The sequence below is a fragment of the Erpetoichthys calabaricus genome, chromosome 1 (genome assembly GCF_900747795.2).
Source record: "Erpetoichthys calabaricus chromosome 1, fErpCal1.3, whole genome shotgun sequence".
Taxonomy (NCBI): Eukaryota; Metazoa; Chordata; class Cladistia; order Polypteriformes; family Polypteridae; genus Erpetoichthys; species Erpetoichthys calabaricus.
Window position 1 is genome coordinate 175,044,004 of NC_041394.2, and position 25,867 is coordinate 175,069,870.

Below are 25,867 nucleotides of genomic sequence, written 5' to 3' on the forward strand. Positions count from 1 at the left end.
TTTACCATTATGCTGTGCATTCTATGGTATAATTAACTATATTTGTGCTTAAAAACTGAAAAAATGTATATATTTACATACAGTTTCTACGGTCTGGAACGGATTAATTGTATTTACATACAATCCTATGGAAGAAATTGCTTCGGTTCACGACCAACTCGGTTTACGACCAGAGTTGTGGAACGAATTATGGTCGTAAACCGAGGTTCCACTGTATATATATACACATATATATATATGTGTGTATATATATATATATATATATAATATGTGTATATATATATATATATATAATATGTGTATATATATATATATATATATATATATATATATATAATATATGTGTATATGTATGTATATATATATATATATGACAGCAACACTCACAACACAATGACAACACAATTACATTGACAATCATGTTACGTTATTTTTAAAATGTTTCCTTTACTTTTTCATAACCTCTTTAACACACTACTTCTCCGCTGCGAAGCGCGGGTATTTTGCTACTATATATATATATATATAAAATATATGTGTATATATATATATATATAAAATATATGTGTATATCTATAATAATAAAAGGCAAAGCCCTCACTGACTGACTGACTGACTCACTGACTGACTGACTCACTCATCACTAATTCTCCAACTTCCCGTGTAGGTGGAAGGCTGAAATTTGGCAGGCTCATTCCTTACAGCTTACTTACAAAAGTTAGGCAGGTTTCATTTCGAAATTCAAAGCGTAATGGTCATAACTGGAACATATTTTTTTGTCCATACACTGTAATGGAGGAGGCGGAGTCACGTATCGCGTCATCACGCCTCCTACGTAATCACGTGAACTAAAAAACAAGGAAGAGATTTACAGCACGAGTCACACGCGGGAACGAAGGTAAATGACGTTAATTTTTGACTGTCTTTTAATACTGTGTAAGCATACATATTAACATGTGCAATTAAACGTGTGCATTTACGGGGTGATTTCTCAGGCTTAAAAGCTCACCTTTTATCAAACGCGGGAACAAAGGTAACTGACGTTGTTCACTGTCTTTTAATACTGTGTAACCATACATATTAACACATGTGCAATTAAACGTGTGCATTTACGGGCTGATTTCTCAGGCTTAAAAGCTCGCCTTTTACTAAAAAGGTAAATGCAAAACTATTTTCAATCAGTTTATTGAAATGCTCCTGTTAAGGATTGCAATAACATATTTGCGAGATAAAAGAACGAAGTAGGGGGAAATGGAGGAAGAGCCGCGAACAGCTAAGAGCAAAAAATTAATTAAACAATTGAGAACGGAGCGAGTTAAGCATACAAGCATGTTCATAAGGGAAAGAAAGCACGGTGTAAAACGTAAGTTTAAATTAAGTTTATAGAAACGCTCCCGCTGCGGATTGCAATAACATATTCGCGAGATAAAACTTTAATGAGAACACACGAGGTATAAACGAAACCACACGCCGTGGCGCAACGTTAAGGGGCAACAGTTTCAACCATTCTATGATCTGCTTCTCGCAACTGAAAGACGGCACATGGCGGATGTTAGCCGACTTGCTGACCGCAACGTTAGGGGCTTCAACTATGGCGCCGACGCCATATCTCAGTGCCAACACTTTGCAGACTGTACTTAAAAGACACGCCCTCCTCACTGGACAGTTAAAAACACCAATCAAACTAACGATGACATCAAGTATTACCCAATCAAAAGTAGGAAAGGAGGCATCTTCATAAAATGCGTGTGGGATGATTTGCATGAGACGCTGCTTTAAAAAAAAAATTATAAAAAAAATACGGGATAAATCCCGTCCAGTATTGATTCAAAACGGGACGCGCAATTTCATTCTCAAACGCGGCACGATTCCGTATTTTAAAGGACGGGTGGCAACCCTACAGTGCCAGGTAACCACCCATACAATCAGATTGTGATTCAGAGTAGGAATGCAATGAATGTAATTACCCCGATCTACATACAAGGCGAAAGTCTTGCAACATTCAAAGATGATGGTTTGGGATAAGTACACCATACAACATAAAAGAGCTTATGAAGCCTTAAACCGAAAAAAAGCAAGATCTCAGAGATCGTAAAAAAAAAAAAGGAGGTAATGTCGTTTTACTCGCTGTAGATTTTAGTCAAACATTACCAGTTATTCCACGAGGGAGACCAGCAGATGAACTCAACGCGTGTTTAAAATCCATGCTTCTCCCACAGTCGGTTATATGTCGCGTGTTCTCGGGTAGGTACACCAAAAAATGTATACATTTAAGCATGTAATGGGCAAAGAAAAAATGAGGTATACCCGAAGGCACTGCAGTAGTACTCAATGTAACTTTACTTCTTAACTGTTAATGTTTTACTGTTTAATAATTTATACGCTTCTTATATATTGTTCAAATTCTTTTATCAAAATACCAGTGACAGCGCAATGCGCGATAACATGGAGTGAATACACCATACGCATCTGCCCACGGCCGCCCTGGTGTGCGCAGATAGGAGTTGATTCTAAAATCAAATAAACATAAAAAGAGTAATACAATCATCACCCATAAAGCGGATAGCAGACGTGACGTATTATATGTGTACCACATTTCAAGTCAATAGGTGAAACGGTTTGCAAGCTACAGGTGATTTAAAATCCTGGACAGACCAACGAAAAGCCACGGTAGCAAATTATAGAAGAAGATTTTACTGTTTAATTATTTATATTTATATGAAATGTGCTTCTTATATATTACTTCATATTCTCATATGATAATGATGTTAATGTTGTTTATATTGATTCTATGTTATTGTAAGTGCATCTATGTGTGTGTATGTATGTATGTATGTATGTATGTGTGTATATATATATATATATATATATATATATATATATAAAAAATATATATATAAAAAATATATGTGTATATGTATATATAATATATCTGTATATGTGTGTATATGTGTGTGTATATGTGTATATGTATATATATATGACAGCAACACTCATAACAATGACAACACAATTACATTGACAATCATGTTACGTTTTTTTTAAAATGTTTCCTTTACTTTTTCATAACCTCTTTAACACACTACTTCTCCGCTGCGAAGCACGGGTATTTTGCTATATGTATATATATGTTTACATAACCTCTTTAACATACTACTTCTCCGCTGCGAAGCGCGGGTATTTTGCTAGTATATATATATATATATATATATATATATATATATATATATATATATATATATATGTGTGTGTATATATATATATATATATATATATATGACAGCAACACTCATAACAATGACAACACAATTACATTGACAATCATGTTACGTTATTTTAAAAATGTTTCCTTTACTTTTTCATAACCTCTTTAACACACTACGTCTCCGCTGCGAAGCGCGGGTATTTTGCTAGTATATATATATATATGTGTATATATATATATATATATATATGACAGCAACACTCATAACAATGACAACACAATTACATTGACAATCATGTTACGTTATTTTAAAAATGTTTCCTTGACTTTTTCATAACCTCTTTAACACACTACTTCTCCGCTGCGAAGCGCGGGTATTTTGCTAGTATCATATATACCTATGAATTAGTATGCACCTTATGGTCTATGAAAAACAGAGACATTTACAGGACAAAACACGCTGACAGAGAAGTGTGAAGGGATTTAAGGTGGGCCGGATCTACGGGTTTTTTCGTAGGCTCTGGTAATTCTATTGTTAAACACTTCTAACCCAAAAATAAAACATTTAAAAACAAGCTATTTTAATATTTAAATATTTATTAGAATTTTTTTTTAAAAGATGCCAAGAATCAAATTATAATTGAAAATAGTGGCAAACCTATTTTTGCTCTAAGGCAAACTTGACATCACACAATTACAATATTTCACAAACCAATATCAGTGCCTTAAAGTGATAGCAGGGGTTAAAAGCCAAGATATCCAAGCCTCAAAATAAGGGCGGAAAGTAACAGACAAAACTCAGTAACGCTGAAGCTGTTTTGAGAGCTGCAGCTTCTCCATTTATACTGCTAGAGAAGTCCCCCTGCTGAAATATCAGGTAGCCCCGCTTCTTTGGGCTCTGTTGCACAGGACAGGGCAGATAGCAAAAAATAGTAAGTACATAAAACACAAGAAGAAAACAGATAACACTATATCAATGAAAAACATAATATTACATATAAACAAAACCAACAGCAGAATTAATAACAGAATATGAAAAATTATATTTGAATAACTACAAATAGTCTAAAAACAGAAATAAACTTGAGAAGGGCAACAACCCAGGCAGTAGCATAACAATCAAATGGCCTTAGGTTCAGAACCCAAAGAAATAGGGCAGAAAACAAAAAACAGACATGGGCTCTCGCAACAGGAGGGAAAAAAGAAAGAAATGGTGATTGCAAGTCCAGATCTCCAGCAAATCAATACCATTGTCTTTATAACTTCTGAACCTGTGGATGAAAAATATAGAGTACATCTGAGTTCTGAAAATGGTGCTGTAGACTACTAGTCGCTGTACTGTAGCAGACCTCTCAGTGCATCTCTCCGTGTTTTGTACCTGCTTTTTGTTCTTAAATCGAGTAAAATTGCTTTCTTTTACTAGTTTGCAAGTAGTTATTCTATAAAATGCTTTATAACATTTGCGAAAGTTTCTTATTTTAGATTGTTATCGCCTTTGGAATCCAACGGGACACTAATGCACTTCCTGCACAGGAAATCCCAGGTGTGTGGCCGGCACTGTTCATTTACAGCCGGGATGCACTGCTATCAATGAGACCAGCTACCAGTTTCTCCCCATGTAGTACTAATATACAAGACGAATTAAAATCTTTGAGACAGAGAAGTTTTAAAACACCTTTGCCAACTGTCATGAGCAACGCACAGTTCTTGCGAAATAAACTGGACGAGCTGAGAGCATCTGCGCGATACCTCCACGAGTACCGTGAAAGCTGTCTGATGTGCTTTACGGAGACCTGGTTTAAAAATTCAGTCTCGGATACAGTAGTTGAAGTAGATGGATTTGTTTGTGTACGGCAAGACAGAAACCCAGCTTCTGGTAAGCAGACGGATGGTGGGGTCTGCCTTTACATTAACAAAAGGTGGTGCAGGAATATCACTGAAAAAGAGCACATCTGCACGCCAAATATTGAACTACTCACCGTCAGACTTCGCTCATACTATCTACCATGGGAGTTTTGTTTATTATAATCAATTATTTGTGACAGTCGTTTACATTCCACCGCATGCTGATGTGGGAGCTGCAGCTGAATCGATTCTTGAAACTGCTCATAAACTAGAAACCAAATCACCTGGTTCTTTCAAACTTGTGATGGGTGATTTTAATTTATGCAGTCTGGAGTCATTATTACCAAATTACCAACAATATGTGAATATTAACACTAGAGGGAACAAAACTCTGGACAAGTGCTATGGAAACGTCCCTAATGCCTACATATCACATCACAGAGCAGCCCTGGGTGCGTCTGACCACGTTGTTGTTCATCTACTCCCGACGTACAAACAGAAACTGAAACAAGAAAAACCAGCCATACGAACAACACAAAACTGGTGCAAGGACAGTGTAGAGGAACTGCAGGAATGCTTCTCCAGTACAAATTGGGATGTGCTGATATCCTCACAGTCACTGAATGAGGCCACTTACACTGTCAGCGAATATATTCAATTCTTGAGTCTATGATCGTTAAGGAAAAATCTGTCAAGTTGTACCCAAACAGTAAGCCATGGATCACTAAAGAGGTTAAAGCATTACTATTGGAAAAGCAATATGCACATAAAGAAAATAAGAAGATAAGCGAATTTTACAGCAAAAGATTAACAGGTTAATTAAACAAAATAAGAAGATGTATGGGGAAAAAATCAAGAGGTGGTTTAATGATAACAATCCAAAGCAGGTCTGGAAGGGACTAGAAACAATTACAGGACTGGGCTCTAAAAAGAATGTGAATTTTCCAGCTAACAAAGACCATAAGCTTTTAGCAGATGAACTGAATAACTTTTTTGCCATATTTGAAACAAGTGATTTCAGCACCCAAAATACAGAAATAAAGGAGATGCTTTATAAAAACTCCAGAAATTCTGCTGTGATGGGGTTCAGGTTAACTGAAGTGGAGAAAGGCTTGCGGCAGGCCAAAACAAACAGTGCAGTGGGACCAGACGGCATATCAGGTCGGCTCTTAAAGTCTTGCTCTAAGCAGCTCTCTCCAGTTTTTCATTTGCTTTTTAACTGGTCTCTGACCTGTGGTATTGTACCTAATCTGTGGAAACAATCAATCATTACCCCTGTATCTAAGGTTTCTATGCCAAGCTGTTTAAATGACTACAGACCAGTGGCACTTACATCTATTCCAATGAAATGCTTTGAACATTTGGTGAAAAACATTTTAATGACGGAGACAAGGTCTTTTCAAGACAACAATCAATTTGCTTATTGTGCAAACAGAAGTGTGGAAGATGCTCTGCTTGTTATCTTACATCAAATCTACTCCTTTCTTGATCAGCCTGGTTCATATGTCAGAGCACTATTTTTGGATTTTTCTTCAACGTTCAATACTATATAGCCTCATATACTGATTGGGAAATTGAACAGTATGAATGTAAACCCATTTATTACACTATGGATTCAGGACTTTCTTTTAAATCGTTCACAGAGAGTTAAAGTACAGGACGCCTTTTCAATAGCCATTCATTCAAACGGAGGAAGTCCGCAGGGGTGTGTCTTATCACCATTACTGTTTACTCTGTACACAAGTGACCTGAGACAGAATAATGACCACTGCTCCATTATCAAGTATGCGGATGACACCATGATCATAGGAGGACGTGTATCTGGGGAGGATGAAAGGCACTATCTAAATCAAGTGGACTGTATGGTAAACTGGTGCAATAAAAACTCTCTCACTCTGAATGTAAAAAAGACCAAAGAAATGATATTTGATTTTAAGAGACAGAAATCTGTATGTTCACCTATTGTAGTTCTGGGAGAGGAGGTAAAAATAGTGAATGAATATAAATACTTAGTAACTTACCTAGATAACAATCTTAACTGCAATACAAATACAAAAAAAATATTTTCTAAATGCAACCAGCGCTTATTTCTCCTCCATAAACTCAAACTATTTAAAGTAGATAAGGACCTCATGTTGTCCTTTTATCGCAGTCTGTGATCACTTTCAGTTTCATTGCCTGGTTTAATAGTCTGACAAACCAAAACTCAAAAAAGCTCCAGCAGATTACGAAGTATGCAGCTAAAGTTATTGGGGCTGATGTAGATGATTTGACTAGTGTGTGTCAGAGGGCAATGTTAAAGAAACTGGAAATCATCTCAACTGACGACAGTCATCCATTACATGTAGAACTAAAGTTCAGTAAATCAGGAAGGATAGTCGCTTTGAAAACCCACACAAATCGCTCCAGAAACTCCTTTCTTCCTAGTGCCATACGACTTTTCAATAAGAAATATCGGAGATAATGATTAAGGTTTTGAGATATATCCTGTAACCTTTTTTTTTGGTGTAAATATGTATTATCTAACTGCCTTACCTTAACCTTTCTTGTTTATATTTGTCTGTTTTATTTCATTCTGTCTGTTATTAGATGCAACTGAGAAGGCAAATTTCATGTTTTCTTGTGTAAACATGACTAAATAAAGAAACCTTAAACTGTATTTCTTCCCTTTATTTTGTAACCTGTAATACACCTTTTATCCACATGGTGCCAGCAATGCACAGCAAATAGTTTTACATTTATTGTATGTTAGTGGTTCAATGGCCTATTAGAAAAGAGATTGCTAGGTTTGCTGTTTATTTGAAAATGTAGCGTTTAAATTGTTCCCAAAGTGAAGTGTATATAAATATGCACATTGCAATCTAGGCAATTTCAAAGCTTTGAAACACTGGAAATATGTAATTAAATGCAAGAGTTGTTGACAGTGTGGACCGCTATAAAATGTATTGAACATAAAACATATGAAGGATATGACTATAATCACCCAGATAACTTTACTGCTTCCCAGTGAACAGTTGGGGAGCCAATGGGCAACCCCATTTAATTTGTGAGCTCAAAAAAACAACTGCACAATGGTACTGGTTCCAAACTCTACTGTCCCTAGCCTAGTATCTGTTATTAATTGCTCTCTAGACTCTGGTTATGTCCTTAATTATTTTAAACATGCTGGGGTTCACCCACTGTGGGAAACACCTAATTGTAAACACATCCATTGTAAAAAACTATAGGCCCATCTCAAAACTGCAGTTCTTTTGAAAAAATTTAGAAAAGGTTGTTGAGCAACAACTGGCCACCATTCTTGAGATAAACAAGATCTTGGATCCTTCTCCATCAAGGTTTTGAAAAAATAATTCCACAGAGACACCCCTACTAAAAGTCTCACATGACTTACTAATGGCTGCAGATGCTGACAAGTGTTTTGTACTGGTATTGCTTGATCTTAGTTCAGCTTTTCATACTGTTGACCATAGGTTATCCCACTCTGAAAGTACTACTGGCTCAGCTTTAACCTGGTTTTCATCCTATTTAGTTGATAGGAGTTTTTCAGTTCGTGTGGGCAAGTTCATGTCAGTCAGTGCTTCGCTGTCTTGTGGGGTGCCTCAGGGTTCTGTCCTTGGGCCTATTCTTTTTTCATTATATACTGAATGCTACTGTTAGCTCATATTATCAGTTTTTTAAGGATATTTCTTATCATTTCTATGCCAAAGACATCCAGCTCTATCATTCTTTTACGAGCCAACATCTATAGAAGTTTGTTTTTCTTGTTGATTTCCTGATGGAGATTAATAAATGGCTCTTCATAATAATAAATATTATTTATAAAGCACCTTTCCCATGCTCAAGGTGCTTCACAGTGTCTCACAAAGAAACAGCAGGGCATACGTAACATTGGATACAGATATTTCCTGAAAAGAACATTAAAACAGATGGATACAGGATATATACTATATAATACTAGATTCAGTACTAAATTAAAACCTCGAAAATAACATAATTTGTGATATAACACACACACAAATTATACTGAGCATCTGGACAGAGAGGAAGATGGAAAAAGAAGGCTGAATGTCAAATTAAGTTAATAGCCTTCCTGAACAGATGAGTTGAAAGTTGTTTTTTTAAAAGAATGAATGAAGGCAGCAGAAGTATTAATTTAGGGAGGTCATTGCTAAGTCTGGGCATTATAAAGCTGAAGCCATTGTTACCCAAAGAGTACAGGTTAGTGTGGAGCACAACAAGATTACCAGAATCAGAGGACCTTGGTGGGCGAACAGAAAAGGTCACTGATGTAGTCTGACTCGAGGCCATTTAAAGCTTTGTAGGTTAACAATAGAATTTTATATTCAATCCTGTAAGGTACAGGGAGCCAGTGGAATAGAAGCAGGATGGGTGTTATGTGCTTGATGTTGCTGATGCATAGAACGACTTTTGCAGCAGAGTTTTGAATCAACTGGTGCTGTGATACAAGATTAGAAGAGGCACCTGCCAGTAGCAAGTTACAATAATCGATGTAGGAAGTGATAAAAGCATGGACAAGTTTCTCAGCATTAGAAAGGGAGAGAAATGAGTGAACACGGGATATGTTATGAAGGTGAAAGTAGGAAAGTTTCTTAATGTGGTTTATGTGGGTGGAATAAGAAAGAGAGGAATCAAAAATGACACCAAGATTCCTTACATTGGAAGATGGTCTGATGAGATCATTATCAAGAGTGACTGAAAAACAGCTCATTTTCTTAAATTGGGCTTTAGTGCCAATTTGCAGGAATTCAGTTTTATTGCAGTTTAATTTTAAAGAGTTCTGATCCATCCAGGTTTTAATTTTACTGAGGGAAGTTGCTAGTTGAGAAAGTTCTGCTGAAGCTTCACTTTTAACATTGATATAGAGTTGAGTATCATCTGCATAAAAATGATAACCCAGTCCATAGCTATGAATAATATGGCCATGGGGAAGCATATAGATATAGAAAAGCTGAGGACAGAGCCTTGAGGAACCCCTTGTGTGACCGGCACTGAGCCAGATCTCCTGTTGCCAAGACTAACAAGCTTCTGCCTGTCGGTCAGATAGGACTTAAACAACTGGAGGGCAGTGACAGAGATACTCAGCATGTTCTCAATTCTGGACAGTAGAATATCATGTCTGACAGTGTCAAATGCTGCACTGAGGTCTAACAAAATTAATATGCTGGTTTGTTCAGAGTCTACTGCCATTAGCAAATCATTAGTTACCCGATGCAGAGCAGTTTCACGGTTGTGCTGCACCCTGAAACCAGATTTATTAGAGGTTAAGTAATTGGTGAGCTGGGAGGCTACAACATGCTCAAGAACGTTTGACAGAAAAGGTAAGTGAGAAATAGGCCAAAAATAGTTAAGAATTTTAGCATCAAGATCAGACTTTTTTAACAGTGGGGTTACAGAAGCGATTTTAAAAGTGGCTGGCACCAAGTCAGTGTCAAGGGATGTATTATTATTGTTGCAACAGTTGGGATTAAGCCATCAAGGCAGGATTTAAGAAGTGTGGTGAGGATTGCGTCCAGTACACAGGTAGTGGGCCTCATTTTACAAAGCAGGTCATTAACAAATGCAGATGTTACTGGTGAAAAATTTGAAAAGAGAGTTTCTAATTTTACTATGCAACGTAGGTATTGTTTTCAATCAATCCCTAAATTTTGATGCCCATCTGAGGTCCCTTAGTCACTCCTGCTTTTTTCATTTGAGAGTCTTATCCAAATTAAGGAAAGTTGTTTCTAAGGATGAGATGGAAATGCTTATTCATGCTTTTACCTCATCACATATTGATTTTTGTAACTGTCTTTATACCTGTCTAAGCAAATCTGGTTTAACTTACCTTCAGACCATTCAAAACACAGCTACCAGGCTTTTTGCACACTCCCATAAGTAGACTCATATTACTCCAATCTTATTCTCTTTGTATTGGCTTCCAGTAGAATGCAGGATACAATATAAAATTCTCATATTCACTTATAGAGCCCAGCATGGTCAGGCTCTTCAATACATTTTGGATCTCCTGCACCATTGCAGTCGAGCCCTGAGATCCAGCCAACAAGGCATTCTTTCTGTCCCCTGCTCCAGGCTGAAGACACGCGAGGATTGAGCATTTCAACCTGTTGCTCCCAGACTGGACCAGTCTTCCTCCTGCACTGAGATCGGTGCAATCAGTTGCACAGTTTAAAGCCCAGCTTAAGCATTACCTTTTCAGACAAGCTTTTGGGTAGTTTTTGTTAGTATATTTTTACTTTATTTTATTTTTATTATAACAAGGGACTGTTGTCGTGGACTAAGAGGAGACAAAATGGATTATGGTGCTGTAATAATGCAATAATGTTTCTAACAGATGTTCATGGTACAAAGACAATTTATAAAATAAAGTTGACCTATGAGATTTAAGATAAAAAAAAATGGGCAAAGAAAATAATGGAAGCTAATAAAAAAATTGAAGAAGGCAGAGATAAACTGCAGATACTTTGTTAATTTATACTGTCCATTTAAAAGACAGAGAGGTGATTAAAAAATGAAAGCTGAAAAATCAGTGCTTGGCATGACACAAGGAGTAGGTTTCATCACTACCGTTTATGAAATGCTCAGAAATACCAGTTACTGTGGAAAAAGTGAGCTAATGAAGTTCTCAAAAAATATTTTGAAAATTAGGCCATACTAGAAAACGTTGTGGGTTGGTGGGGGGAGTACTTTGAAGACCTCCTCAATCCCTCTAACATGCCTTCCAATGAGGAAGCATAGCCTGGGGACTCGGAGGTGGGCTCCCCCATCTCTGGGACTGAGGTCACCGAGGTGGTCAAAAAACTCCTTGGTGGCAGGGCCCCGGGAGTGGATGAGATACGCCCGGAGTTCCTCAAGGCTCTGGATGTTGTAGGACTGTCTTGGTTGACACGCCTCTGCAACATTGCATGGACATCAGAGACAGTGCCTCTGGATTGGCAGACTGGGGTGGTGGTCCCCCTCTTTAAGAAGGGGGACTGGAGGGTGTGTTCCAACTACAGAGGTATCTCACTCCTCAGCCTCCCTGGAAAAGTCTATTCGGGGGACCGAAGAGGAGGGTCCGTCGGATAGTCGAACCTTGGATTCAGGTGGAACAGTGTGGTTTTCGTCCTGGTCGCGGAACAGTGGACCAGCTCTACACCCTTAGCAGGGTCCTGGCGGGTGCATGGGAGTTTGCCCAACCAGTCTACCTGTGTTTTGTGGACTTGGTAAAGGCGTTCGACCATGTCCCTCGGAGAATCCTGTGGGGGTACTCCGAGAGTATGGGGTACCGGACCCCCTGGTAAGGGCTGTTTGGTCCCTGTACGATCGGTGTCAGAGCTTGGTCCGCATTGCCAGCAGTAAGTCGAACCCATTTCCAGTGAGAGTTGGACTCCGCCAGGGCTGCCCTTTGTCACTGATTCTGTTCATAACTTTTATGGACAGAATTTCTAGGCGCAGCCAGGGTGTTGAGGGGGTCCGGTTTGGTGGACTCAGGATTGGGCCACTGCTTTTTTGCAGATGATGTTGTCCTGTTTGCTTCATCAGGCCGTGATCTTCAGCTCTCTCTGGATCGGTTCGCAGCTGAGTGTGAAGCGGCTAGGATGGGAATCAGCACCTCCAAATCCAAGACCATGGTCCTCAGCTGAAAAAGGGTGGAATGCCCTCTCAGGGTTGGGAGCGAGATCCTGCCCCAAGTGGAGGAGTTCAAGTATCTCGGGATTTTGTTCACGAGTGAGGGAAGAATGGAGCGTGAGATCGACAGGCGGATCGGTGCAGCATCCGCAGTGATGTGGGATATGCATCGGTCTGTCGTGGTGAAAAAGGAGCTGAGCCGTAAGGCAAAGCTCTCAATTTACCAGTCGATCTATGTTCCTACCATCACCTATGGTCATGAGATATGGGTAGTGACCGAAAGAACGAGATCGCGAATACAAGCGGCTGAAATGAGTTTCCTCTGTAGGGTATCTGGGTTTTCCCTTAAAGATAGGGTGAAAAGCTCAGTAATCCGGGAGGGACTCAGAGTAGAGCCGCTGCTCCTCCGCATCAAGAGGAGTCAGACGAGGTGGCTCGGGCATCTGATCAGGATGCCTCCTGGACACCTCCCTGGTGAGGTGTTCCGGGCACTTCTAACTGGGAGGAGGCCCCAGGGAAGACCCAGGACACGCTGGAGGGACTATGTCTCTCGGTTGGCCTGGGAACGCCTTGGGATTCTTCCGGAAGAGCCAGAAGAAATGGCCGGTGAGAGGGAAGTCTGGGCATCTCTGCTCAAGCTGCAGCCCGCATGACCCGACCTCTGATAGGCAGAAGAGGATGGATGGATAGAAAACTCTGAGAAAAGACTAAGACGATTATATAAAGTGAATTCAAATCATTTTAGGTATGACTTTATACAGTATCCCTAAAACCTTGCTCATAGAAGCTGCATCATGTTTAATAACATATTTCTTTGCATGGATTTTTCTTTAGATACTCTTTAGGATTTTCCTCCCACATCTAAAGATTTGTATATTAATCATGAATCACCCACTGATCTACAATCAGTCTGAATTAGAGTTTCATTGTTTTGTTTGTCTCATTTCTCTGCAAAATTTTTGGGAGTTTTATTAGGAGTCCTAAATAGTTGGTGGGGAATAATGTTTTAGAATTTTCTAAAAAGTAGGAATCAGTAACGAGAGTCAGAAATACCACAACATCACGTGAAAACCAAATACAAAAATACTAGGTAAAGACAAACAAAGACACAACGCTACAAAACTTTGTTTTGGAAAGGCTTTTTAACATCTGCTACACTCGATCTTTGCCAAAGGGAATGGATTATAAAGAACTTGGCCGTGTGCATCTTATAGTGACTGCATGACTCCTTTAGTCAAGTACTTAAGTGATGCCTGCATGGCATTTTTAAAATTTTCTTTGTTAAACTGTAATTGACCATATGCGATTGCAAAGGAAAACACTGTTACACATTTTTTTGCATATACAGTACACTCAAATTGAAAAGAATTAGTATTTTCTATTTCATAGGAGTATAAGTTAATCATGGGATGTATTTGAACTTACAACTTGATGCATTCCACTTCTTTAGTAAACAGACCAGATGAACTTCTTTTATTCTCATTAAGTTTTCTATTTTGCATAACCTGCATAAGCCCACAGATTCCTCTTGATCTTGTCATCTGTATGTTCCTGAGGTGTTTCTAGTAGAGAAAATAGCAGTTTTTTAAATTCAGTATACCAGTAATAATGGGATTATTAATAGGAATGTAGTAGTAAGCTGATAGCAATAACCCAATGAGAAACTTGAAAAAATGAAAACAAAGTATCAAAAATAAGACCGTGTAGCTAATAATAAATATGTGAACTGATTAAGCATATGAGATAAACAGGAAAAGTAAGTGAAGTCTTTCATTCCTCTCTTTACAGGTATCAGTAAGAGAACAATTCCAACCAGTATGTTATGTTAGCTGATTTCTATTGGGAATTATTTTTGTCTTTTTTAATATGACTTTAAATAATTGATGCCAAATTACTAAAACATCTGTGGGGGAATCATTTCTATTTTCCTTTGTTACATGTATTGTGCTGGGACTGCTTTTATTGTTGCTGAATGTTAATTCACTGAAGCATTTAATTTTCTGAGTGATAAGTCAATATTGTGCAAAACAGCAATTAACTTACTCCCACATTGAGTTTAGACATGAATTTTTTTTTCTTATTCCTCTGAATCGGTCTCTTCTTCAGAGAGCGTATTCATTTTTTATGTGGACAGCCCCCCATCTCCTTCAAGGTAGATTTAAGGAAATCAAATATTTTGTTCTAGATTACTTTTTTTTGTTAATGTTGCAAAATAAAATTTAAACTGACATGCACTATTGAGAGGACACAAATACATCTTTCAAGACAAAAAATCACCACCTGTCACAAATATTACTGTCTGTTTATTGGCTCCTAAATTTATCAATCAATTTATATTCATCCAGCTTAATATCACAAAGCATTTTAAAAAGCAACTGTTTTTAACATACAGTATATCTTAAAATGCTTATATTAAACTGGCTCAAGAAATGGGCAAATAGATATAGATAGATAGATAGATAGATAGATAGATAGATAGATAGATAGATAGATAGATAGATAGATAGATAGATAGATAGATAGATAGATAGATAGATAGATACTTTATTAATCCCAAGGGGAAATTCACATACTCCAGCAGCAGCATACTGATACAAAAAAAAAATAAAAATGCAGGTAAATGATATATATGATCATATATATATATAATATATATATATATATATATATATATATATATATATATATATATATGAAACACTCCAGAAATTTGTACACAATTTATACATTCAAAATTATGGCATGTGCATGCATCCAAAAGTGTACATTACCTTCTAAAGCTACTTATGTTTTTAAGGTCCAAAGGTAAATAAAACTACTGTTGGAGGTTGAACCCTTTAGCTTTTTTGGTCCCCATATCTGCAAAATGATATGCTTGCTTATATAAGAAATGCCCCTTTGTTCTCAGCTTTTAAATCAAGACTACAGACTCACTACATTAGGCTAGTATACCCTGACTAGAGCTCCTGATTAGCATATCGCAACTCTGTTTGCTGATCATTTGCATAAAAATAAAAGCTTGGCAGGCATTATGAATTGTCAGTGACCTCTTTCTGTGCTCCTTCTCCTCTTGGTATCTTTCCGAGGCACTTGATGCCATTGCTACATTGCCTATGGAAAGCAAAACCAGAGTTTTTATGATCCTTGGGATTTAACAAAACAAGCAATCTGTCTACTTATTAGTTTGAAAGAAGCTACGTTAGGAACAAGCTAAACAGTGTAATTTGTGTTATGACTGTTGGCTTTTTCTTTCAGTTGTTGGTAGCGGTGTTTTAGTTTACATTTTTGAAAGTAGTGCTGCTTAATTAAGGTCAGTTGTAGGTCAATTCAGGGGTTAATCACTAGTGGCCAGGTCGAGCTGATTACCTGTTAATTAGGGGTTGTTAGAATAGGAGCATTAGTGCAGTATTTAAGGGGCTATTTCTCATTTACAAAAGTAACAGCCTACACTACTACTGATTCAAAACAATTACAACGATTACAAAACCAGAATCAAATTCTTTGTGAAATGAGTTACTGACATAAAACATTAGAGAAAACTTTGTAAAGAGTAAATGGAGAGAATAATGGTTTTCAATCCTATCACTTGCAATAGATGCAAATATTTGGACTGTTATCCAAGATCCCACTCAGTTGGACTACATATATGAAAAATGTGTGAAAATAGAAATCCTAACTACAAAGGTTTGTAGTCTTGAAAGTACTCCCAGAGACTAACCAACCTTCACAAAACACCAACAGTTTCTGACTCTCCTGCCCAAATTAAAGAGATTACACCACATAACCCAAAGTTACAGTTACTGCCAAAGGTTATAGATCTTGAAGTAGCAAATGAAAAACTGGAAAAAAATGGAAAGACAAACACATATTTCTTGCATAAAGAATTCATGGAACTTGGAAACAAGCTAAAGGCTTGGCCAAAACCAAATCAGTTATTTCCTCTGAAATCATTCCAGCACCAGGAAAAAACACATGAGCAGAACTTAATATTCAGTTATGATACATAGATGAAGGTACGGTGTGAATACAAAGGTTTTATTTTTCTAAGCAAATGGAAAGCCTTTCACCATAAACATTTCCTTTTAAACATATACATCTAGAAAAGAAAGGGACATATTTTAGAAGCTAGAATTTTCAGGGAGATGTGCGAACATTTAAACTAGATTGTGTTGGGTGGAAAACCAAGGAAGACTATAAAAAACAACCAAACAGACCTAAAGAAAATTTAACCAAAAAGGCAATATGTACCTTTCTTGATTTAAAATGTTTACTCCTTAATACTAGGAGCATTAGAAAGAAAATACACAAAATAAAGGTGACAGTATTGAGTTGGGACTATGATACTGTAGGAATTACAGAGTCAAGGTTAAATGAGACTGATGGAAAGGAATATAATATTAGTGGCTATACATGCTTTAGGACAGATAGACAAGGAATGAGGAGGTGTGGCACTATATGTGAAAAATTATATTCAGACCCATAAGTTGAAAACATCAGTGGAATAAGCTAGTAAGGAAGAAAGCCAGAGATTTGGTTATTGGAGTTTGCTACATGCTGCCTGATTCAGATATGTAGGGCAACAGCGTATTATTTAATCAAGTAAGATACAGTATATGTGCAAGAAAGGATGTAGTGATGATGGGCAATTTTATCTTTCCAAACATTGATTGGGAAACCATATTGGAAATACAAAGAAAGGAAACTGAAAAGGTGCTGATGGTAAATGATTGTTTTCTCGCCCAGTTTGTTTCAAGCCCAACAATGCCTGTTTAGATCTCATCTTTTCAAACAATACAGAGTATTGAAAACAGAACTATTGATACTTTAAGCAAACATGATCACAACAAGTTCAAATTTGAGATCATCTTTAAACAAACAAAAAAAACAAATGTTTACCAAAATAAAGACTTATAATTTGTGGATAGTAGATTTCATGGGGATGAGGGAGTATCTAGAAAATACAGTATAGGAAATTAAAACTCATTATCTGTAAGTGATAGGTGGTGTCAATTCAGAGACCTTCTTCTCCAGGTTCAAAAGAAGTGTATTTTGAAAACCAATAAAGAAAAAAGACTAAAAAAATAACAAAATTGATAAATAGGGACTTTATTAAAAAAGGTAAAACTGAAAAGATCATTGTACAAGAAAATTTTAAAAAAGGCAAACAATTCTGAACTACAGTGAGAGATCCAAAAAAGCATCTAAAAAGTCAAAAAAGAAACTGAAAAAAAATTACTAGTGAAACCAAAACAAACAGCAAACAATTTTTAGTGTTACTCTAGTAAAAAGAAATGAACATTTAAGAACCCTCAAGGATAAAAAGAAAGAAATCATTGAAAATGAGAAGGAAATAGCAAATTAACTGAACAAATATTTCACATAAGTACAGTCATAAGCCGACTTACTGGCTATTTGGTTGTATGTTGGATTGGCCATATGTCGGTCACAAAGTGTACAGGCCATTGCAATTGAGGCTTTGCATGTCTGGTGTGGGTCACTGGTACACATACTTTAACTGCCAGTATGGAGTAGCACAAACCAATCTCCGAGTCTGGGTGGCTGCACGTCTGACTGTGTACGGGAAGGCAGTGTGAGGGCAGGACATCAAGGTGCAGTTGGGGAGGGGTGGGAGTTCAGTTCGGTGACCTTAGAAACACGTCACTGGTTTATGCAGATGACGTGGTCTTGTTGGCTTCATCGTGCGGCGAACTCCAGCACGCATTGGGATGGTTTGTGACTGAGTGTGAATCGGCAGGTATTATCTCCAAATCTGAGGTTATGGTACTCAGTAGGAAAAAGGTGGACTGTCCTCCCCAAGTGGGAGGTGAGTTACTGCCAAAAGTGGAGAAGTTTAAACACCTCAGGATCTTGTTTACGAGTGAGGGAAAAAGGGACGGTGAGATCGACAGGTTGGGGCAGTGAGCGCAGTTATGCAGTCGCTATACCAATTTGTATTATGGACGAAGGAGCTGGTTAACAAGGTGAAGCTCTCGATATACCAACTAATCTATGTACCTACCCTCACCTATGGTCATGAGCTTTGGGTATTGACCAAAACAATTAGATTGTAGGTACAAACAGCTATAAATGAGCTTTTTTGCAGAGTGGCTGGGCTCTCCCTTAGAGATAGGGTCATTGAGAGGTGGTCATTCAGAGGTGGTTCAGGTATCTGATACGGATGCCTCCTGGACGCCTGCCTGTTGGGGTTTGATGGGCACGACCAGCTGGGAGGAGAACCCAGGGAAGATCCAGGGCTCATTGGGAGGTTTATATCTCCCAGATGGCCTGGAAACGCCTTGGGATACCACAGTAATAGATGGCAAGTGTGGCTGGGGAAGGGGACTTTGGGACTCACTACTAAAACTGTTGTTCCCATGACCTGGCTTCAGATAAGTGGTGGAAAATGAATGAAGGAATGAAATGAATAGTTTGTGGCCATTTGTTGGTTGCAGCATCAGTAGAGGAAGGAAGACAGTAGAGAGAATGCTAGCTATGTAGCTCCACCACTGCTTCTCTCACTACGTTTACGCAGAGTATATCATTCTATGGCAGGCAGTTCTGCTGCAAGTATGTGATAAATAAAAGGTATTTCGCCTGTAGCAGATGGTTTCGGCAATTTCTTGACATTATTACCCTGTTGGAGGCAGCAAAAATGATTCAGAATGACTTGGACAAACTTCAGAACTGAGGGAGCACCAGGAAAATGTAGTTTACTGTAGAAAAGTGCAAAGTGCTACACACGGGCAAAAGGAACATCAATTATAAATACAATATGGGAGCAACTGTCCAACAGGATGCACCCTTTGAAAAGGATTAAGAGGTTTATGTTGACACAACATATTCATCGTCTAAGCAATGCACAGAAGTGATCAGAAAAGCAGATAAATTGTTAGGTTATGCAGTAAAAACTTGTTGAGTTTAATTTTGTGTAATTTGTATGTTTATGATAAAAATCCACAACAAATTTCCCACTCTTCTCACTCCTTATTATTTACAATTCTTGTTGTTTTAATTGCCTTCCCTGTCTGAATAAATGCCTGCCTTTGCTTCTTTTCCTTTATTCAAATGAACCCTTCATTTCTTTAATTTCTAATGACCTTAGAAGCGAAGAGTCAATTAAGTATATGATTATTCTCTTACTGTTAGTGGTGTGTAAAAAACCATTGACTACCAGAATTAAAGTGCTTCATAAAAACACATTCAATGTAATAACTATTAAAACAGTGCCAGACATGAAGCACTACTTAACAGTATGAGTTTCCCTAAATACACAGATTGAGCGCATAAGGTTTTATTAGTAGAATTAACCTCAAATTGCATGAAGATTTTAAACTTATCAGATAAAAAAATTGTATATATTAGATACTAAAGGGGGATAAGCACCAAAATAATATAAGATTATATGTGATGCAAAGTGAAGTAATTAAAAAAAAACAAAAACAAATGATTCCTCTAAACATTTATGTATTTTTCCCAATGGGTTTTTAGAGTTGCTGTGGGTATGGGGAACACAGGGCGAGCTCCGACTCAGGGTTCGGGTATAGACCAAGGGGCACGTGGAAACAGGGCCTACTGACTAGAGCCAGGCGCAAAGGGGGACACAACGGAGACTTATTATGGACTCCCGGGAAAAGGGACCGCTCAATAAAACCCCAAAAAAGTAATCTCCTTTGATAAAGGCGGGGGTGCCCCGGGTTAGCAGGCGAGGATAATATTTCAATGGGCATTTAACCCAAATTTGCCAGCTTCTCCCCAGTCATTCCGCTTGTAGGCAAAAATCGGGTGTTGGCTAAGGCCAGATCAGAATAATGCTCGACAAGTGCTTTATTGCTACATGCCCTCCCAAAGATCTCACCCAACCTACTTGGGAGAACCACAACAGGATCTGTGTGAACCTCCACCTGCACCTCTACACTCTTAGCACCATCACCACCCTGCAGAGCAAACTCCGGGGACTCCTGATACGTGGCGGCCATTTCCTTGCAGGGAGACACAAAAGGAGGGGTGGTGTGCTCTCGCTAATCCTCTGGCTTTCCCACGTACAGGAGTGGTAGTAGTAAACAGACATAAAGTATCAGCCCTTATGAATTCTGGCAGTAAAATTTCCATTGTTGTTCGCTGCTTGGTTTTACTGCGACAATGGTTTAAAATTAAGACCAATCTAACCTGTGTACACTGGGACATCCGTCAGTATAAGTCTGCCTCTTGCTGCCAGGGAACTACAAAAAAACTGATGGTAGCAGTTCTAAAAAAACCTCCGTTCTCGATGATACTGGGGCGAGATATTAAAAGCAGTTCAACAATTACCTCTCCTAAACAAACATCGGGCCTGATAATGGATGCTGTCACTACCCGATCTGCGGTGCCTGCCTGATCCATGTGCGCATGTGCAGAACTTTACTATTGTGACTTTGCCCGATCCATGTTTTATTATGTTACAACATGAGTCCCCATCTGATTTACCTCACGTAAGTGTTCTCTGCTTACCAAAAATTACTTTCATGACATTGCCTGATTTGTACTGCGCATGTCTAATGTTTTATGACACACAAAAAAAAAGTTACTGCGGGATTTGCATTTTTTGTTAAATGTTTTAGTTTATTCATGAATTGCAAAGGTGCAATGCACATATAATATATATAACTGAACAAAATATATATACAACAAAACAGTAAAATATAATTTCCATATTTCAAAAATTTTGTACTTAAACAGCACAAAAGAAGAAATACAAGAGAATGGAGAAAAAGAGAAAAAAAAAGTTAAGAGGTCTCTTCATATAAATTAAAATCATTAATAATACTTAGCAATTTTTTCCCTGATTTCTTTTTCATATATTTTAATGATTTGTAGTATAATGTGAATTCTTTGATAAAAAACATCACTAAAGGTTAAGTTTGGATATATTTACACTTGTGAATAAAGAATTTACCTAAAATGAGGAATACATTCTATAAACACAGAAGTTTCTTATCCTCCATTAGATTCCCAAAGATCTCATCATTTCTAGTAAAATGAGAAAGAGAAGGAATTTTTGGCTGAAGCTAATTAAATAAATTATTCCAAAATGTATTGCTATAATGGCACGAGAAAAACAGTAGTTTCAATGTCCATAACAAATATGCAGTTATTATGATCAATGTTAAATCTATGCCTGAGGAATTTTTCTGATGGGATAAATATCATTAAATGATTTATAGTGAACTTTTTTAGCTTTTGGGTGCAAAGGTATCTTTAATAAATTAACATGCAGTTTGTTTTTAATAAATTGACTAAAAATGAAAAAAGGAAAAAAAAATGCAATGGATAAAATTGTTTTGTATAAAGATTACGAATTACTTTATTTGGCAAAGTTTTATTCACAAAATCATAATCATCAATTAGTAAAGGTGGAAGATGAGGGGGTGTATCTAAGTTAGGTACTGTATTGTGTTTTTAATCTTTAGAAGTGAAGAAGTTGGGATGTTCATTATAAGTTTATCATATTGTTTATTGTTGCAGGAAAAAAAGAATTTTATACAAAATTCCTCAAAGGACAAAAGGTTACCATATTCATCTAACAGAAAAGAAACAGGGGATTTACATTTCTTAGTCTGCATTAACAAATGGAACTTCCACCATTCGAGAGAGAAGGAGAAAGAAGAACACCTAAAAGAAGAACAAGAACATATTGAATTTCTCTCCGTGAAGAAGAATATGTTTCACTTCTTGAAAAAATGAAAATATTTGAATTTTACAATAACTTAAAGGAATAATACAGGAAGAATTTAACAACAATGTAACGGTCAGAGAGTGAAATGAAATATGATGTGCGTCCATTAATTTAATGATTAAAGGTATGTAATATTTATTGAATGCTTTTCAGTTTTTGAGAATACATACTGTAATATAATTTAGATATATTTAGGATTACCTCACGTCTCGCTTAATAACTAGAATATTATCAAATTTACCATTATAACTGGCTGGTTATTTCAATGAACGCGTATGAATGTTCTGAAATAGGCAAAACATTTAACAAAATATGTCCATCCATCCATTATCCAACCCGCTATATCCTAACACAGGGTAACGGGGGTCTGCTGGAGCCAATTCCAGCTAACACAGGGCACAAGGCAGGAGCAAATTCTAGGCAGGGCGCCAGCCCACCGCTAACAAGATATATTAAAAATAAATAAATAAAAAAACGCTCAGGTGGACCCTCCTTTTACTTACTGACCTATACTTGATTAATTGATTAGTAAGTTTTATTTTTTTCAGACTATGAAAATCGGAACTGCTTAGATTTATCTCAAATCATGTGTCTAATTTTTTTTAATTCTTTAAACAGATAACTAAATTAGCATTGAATAATGAATACTAAAAATTTTCTAATTGATTGTTGCTGAGTAATTCTTTGTGACCTATAGCTGTGGTTTCATTTATTTATTTTATTAAATTCCTCTGCTCCCTGCTACAACCCTCCACAGTGTTAATAAAGGGAAAGATAGCAGGAAAATTAAATCATGTATGAAATTTAATCTTCTAAGTCCAGTGACCTAAAAGTACAAGTCACAGTATTCATCAGTGTTGAGTAATGACTCAATATATCATTTTGTTTTCTGATAGACCACCAACTCTTTTAAACCAGGCCAAACCGACAATACTTTCTTTCTGTCATGAGTGAAGAACAAAAGACAGCTGTCCTAATGGAGTGTCATGATAATCCTGGAACCAATAACCATCACGGTATGAGAAGTACCAAAGACAGAGCTATTGCTGGCTACTTCTGGCCAACTCTTATAAATGATGTAGCTAATTGGGTAAGTTTTGCACATACTCAAGTGTGAATCTTGAGATACATTTAACGATTCTGCCTCAGGTTGTGGTTTATCATGACTTGTGCTAAGAAACAGAGTAATTAGCTTATATTAATGTTGGTCATATGTTTTTGCAAGTCCCCTAAAGCTGAGAGGTATTTACCAGACAGTCATACAATTTCCTTAAAGTACTTGTGTACTTGTACTCTTCTTTTGAGGACTGGTGCAGTTCTGTCTTCTCAAAATGATTTTACAGTCCTCCCATAAACCCTTAGTACCTCAAGAAGGATCAAATGGGCAGGTAACTGTGTGTGTTACATTTTTTTCTAGTAATCCAAAGAGTAGTCTAGTGGTCCTCTGTTCCTTCCATGCCAAGAGATAAATCAAGTAATAATTATGATGGCACCCTCACAACATTGGTTTTCAAAGTAGGTTTTGCACCATAGCAAGACTATGTCATCAATAGTTTTATCATCACTAATTGTTTAGGATGGTTTTCCTTCATGAAGTGCTTGTTTTTTGTAGTATTCTTGTCTTTTTGTTATCCTTGCTACAGTCCCTTTTGTATTTGTCAGTTGCTAAGATTATTTCCAAATTTATATTACCACAATGTACTTCTATTTTAGCTTTACAAGTGTTAAATTCTTTCTTATCATTAAAGTAAGTGTATGATGCAAAATTTCACTCTGTATCTCTTATTTTAAGTGAGATGTTGTCACTGCTGCCAGTTGAATAATCTCATCAAGACCGTGGCACCAGTCTTGCATTCTGCCAAAGTAATGGCTGGCTACAGGTTTGTGAAATAAAATCTAATGTGGGTAATAATTTAATGGCAAATATTTTGGCAGGTGAAAAAAGTTTGGGAAGTGGTAGGCCTGGATCTCTTTGGCTCACTGTGTGAAACTGCCAGAAGAAACAAGTATGTGTTGACCATGACTGACCTCTACACAAAGTGGATCGTTGCTGAGCCTCTCCAGACTACGTCCGGGAGTGAAGTGTCTGCAGCCATCATAGGGAAGCTGTATACATTTGGCATGGTTAGGAAAATTATTACTGATGAAGGCAAAGAGTTTGTCAATGAGGTACTGTTGAAACAAATGCTTTTTATTTTTTAAATTGAAACATTTCTAGAAAAACTCCATGTTTTGTAAAACCATTTATTATCCCTTGTCTGAACAACTGAAGTAATCCTGTTGATTCTTCATCCACAGCTAAATGAGAACATCTTTGAAGTCCTAAAAATAAAGCATGCAGTCTCTAGTGCTTACCATCCACAGACAAATGTGCAGGTAATTGTGTGTGTTAAATTCTTTTAATTTATATTGGATATTATTGGTAACTGAAAAAAGATTATTTATTAAATTTTTAAAATCCTTTTTGAAATAAACAGGATGAGAGAATAAATCAAAATATCAAATGTGCACTGAGAAATTACATTAACAAGAGCCACAATGATTGGGACTTCTATCTTCCTGCAGTTGTATATGGGCATCAATACGGCTAGGCAGGTGGGTACACATGCCCTGGTTGACAATCTTCTAATGTGTTTGACATTTGATTAGTCCCAATGCAGTCTTCAACAAGTTACAATCCATATTTCTTGCTCACCCTGTCACCTTTGCATTATTGCTTGATTAAAGATAATTTCATTTTGTCTTTAGGGCCAGCTTGCACAGTGTATTTACTAACATCTTTTATTACCTTCTACAATAACTTACTTCTGTGTTTAACTGAAGTATGTCCTGGACCCACATCGCCCCTCAGCAGAACTAATTGTCAAAGATGGAAATATCTGCCTTACACGCGAGGACTTTTGGAGGTCTTCAGTTAAACATAGATTCCAATGTAAGTGTACTCATTAACAGAACCCTCTAAGGAAACTTGAATTAAAGATTACTTACTTGAATAATAAATTGATTAATTTAATCTGTTAATTTGTTCTAGATTGGAAATGCTTGCTTCAAGATAGTTCAAGAAGCTGCTCAAAGACATGTAATTTGTTTTGGTGTCTCATTCACTGACCTGACTTGTTGGATTAAATATTGTTTCTATATTGGTTTATTTTTTAAAATTCTTTAATTCTGATCTTAACAGGGAAAAGATATTCATTTGTGCCTTTTATACACAAAATTATGAATGTTAATGTTTATATCTCAATAATTACAGGACAACCTGGGTTTGAAAGATGCCATATTGTTTCCTACTTGGAGAAGGCAACAGGATCAAGTGGATTACTATTTGCTATATGTTGAGTTTCAATTACTTACATACAACTACAATATTTTTTATATCATTTTGACAGATCATAGCACTGTTAACCATGTATTCATATGTCAATTTCAGGTTTTATTGGTAGCTGAAAGGGAGATATTTTTTAAATTCTCTTTGC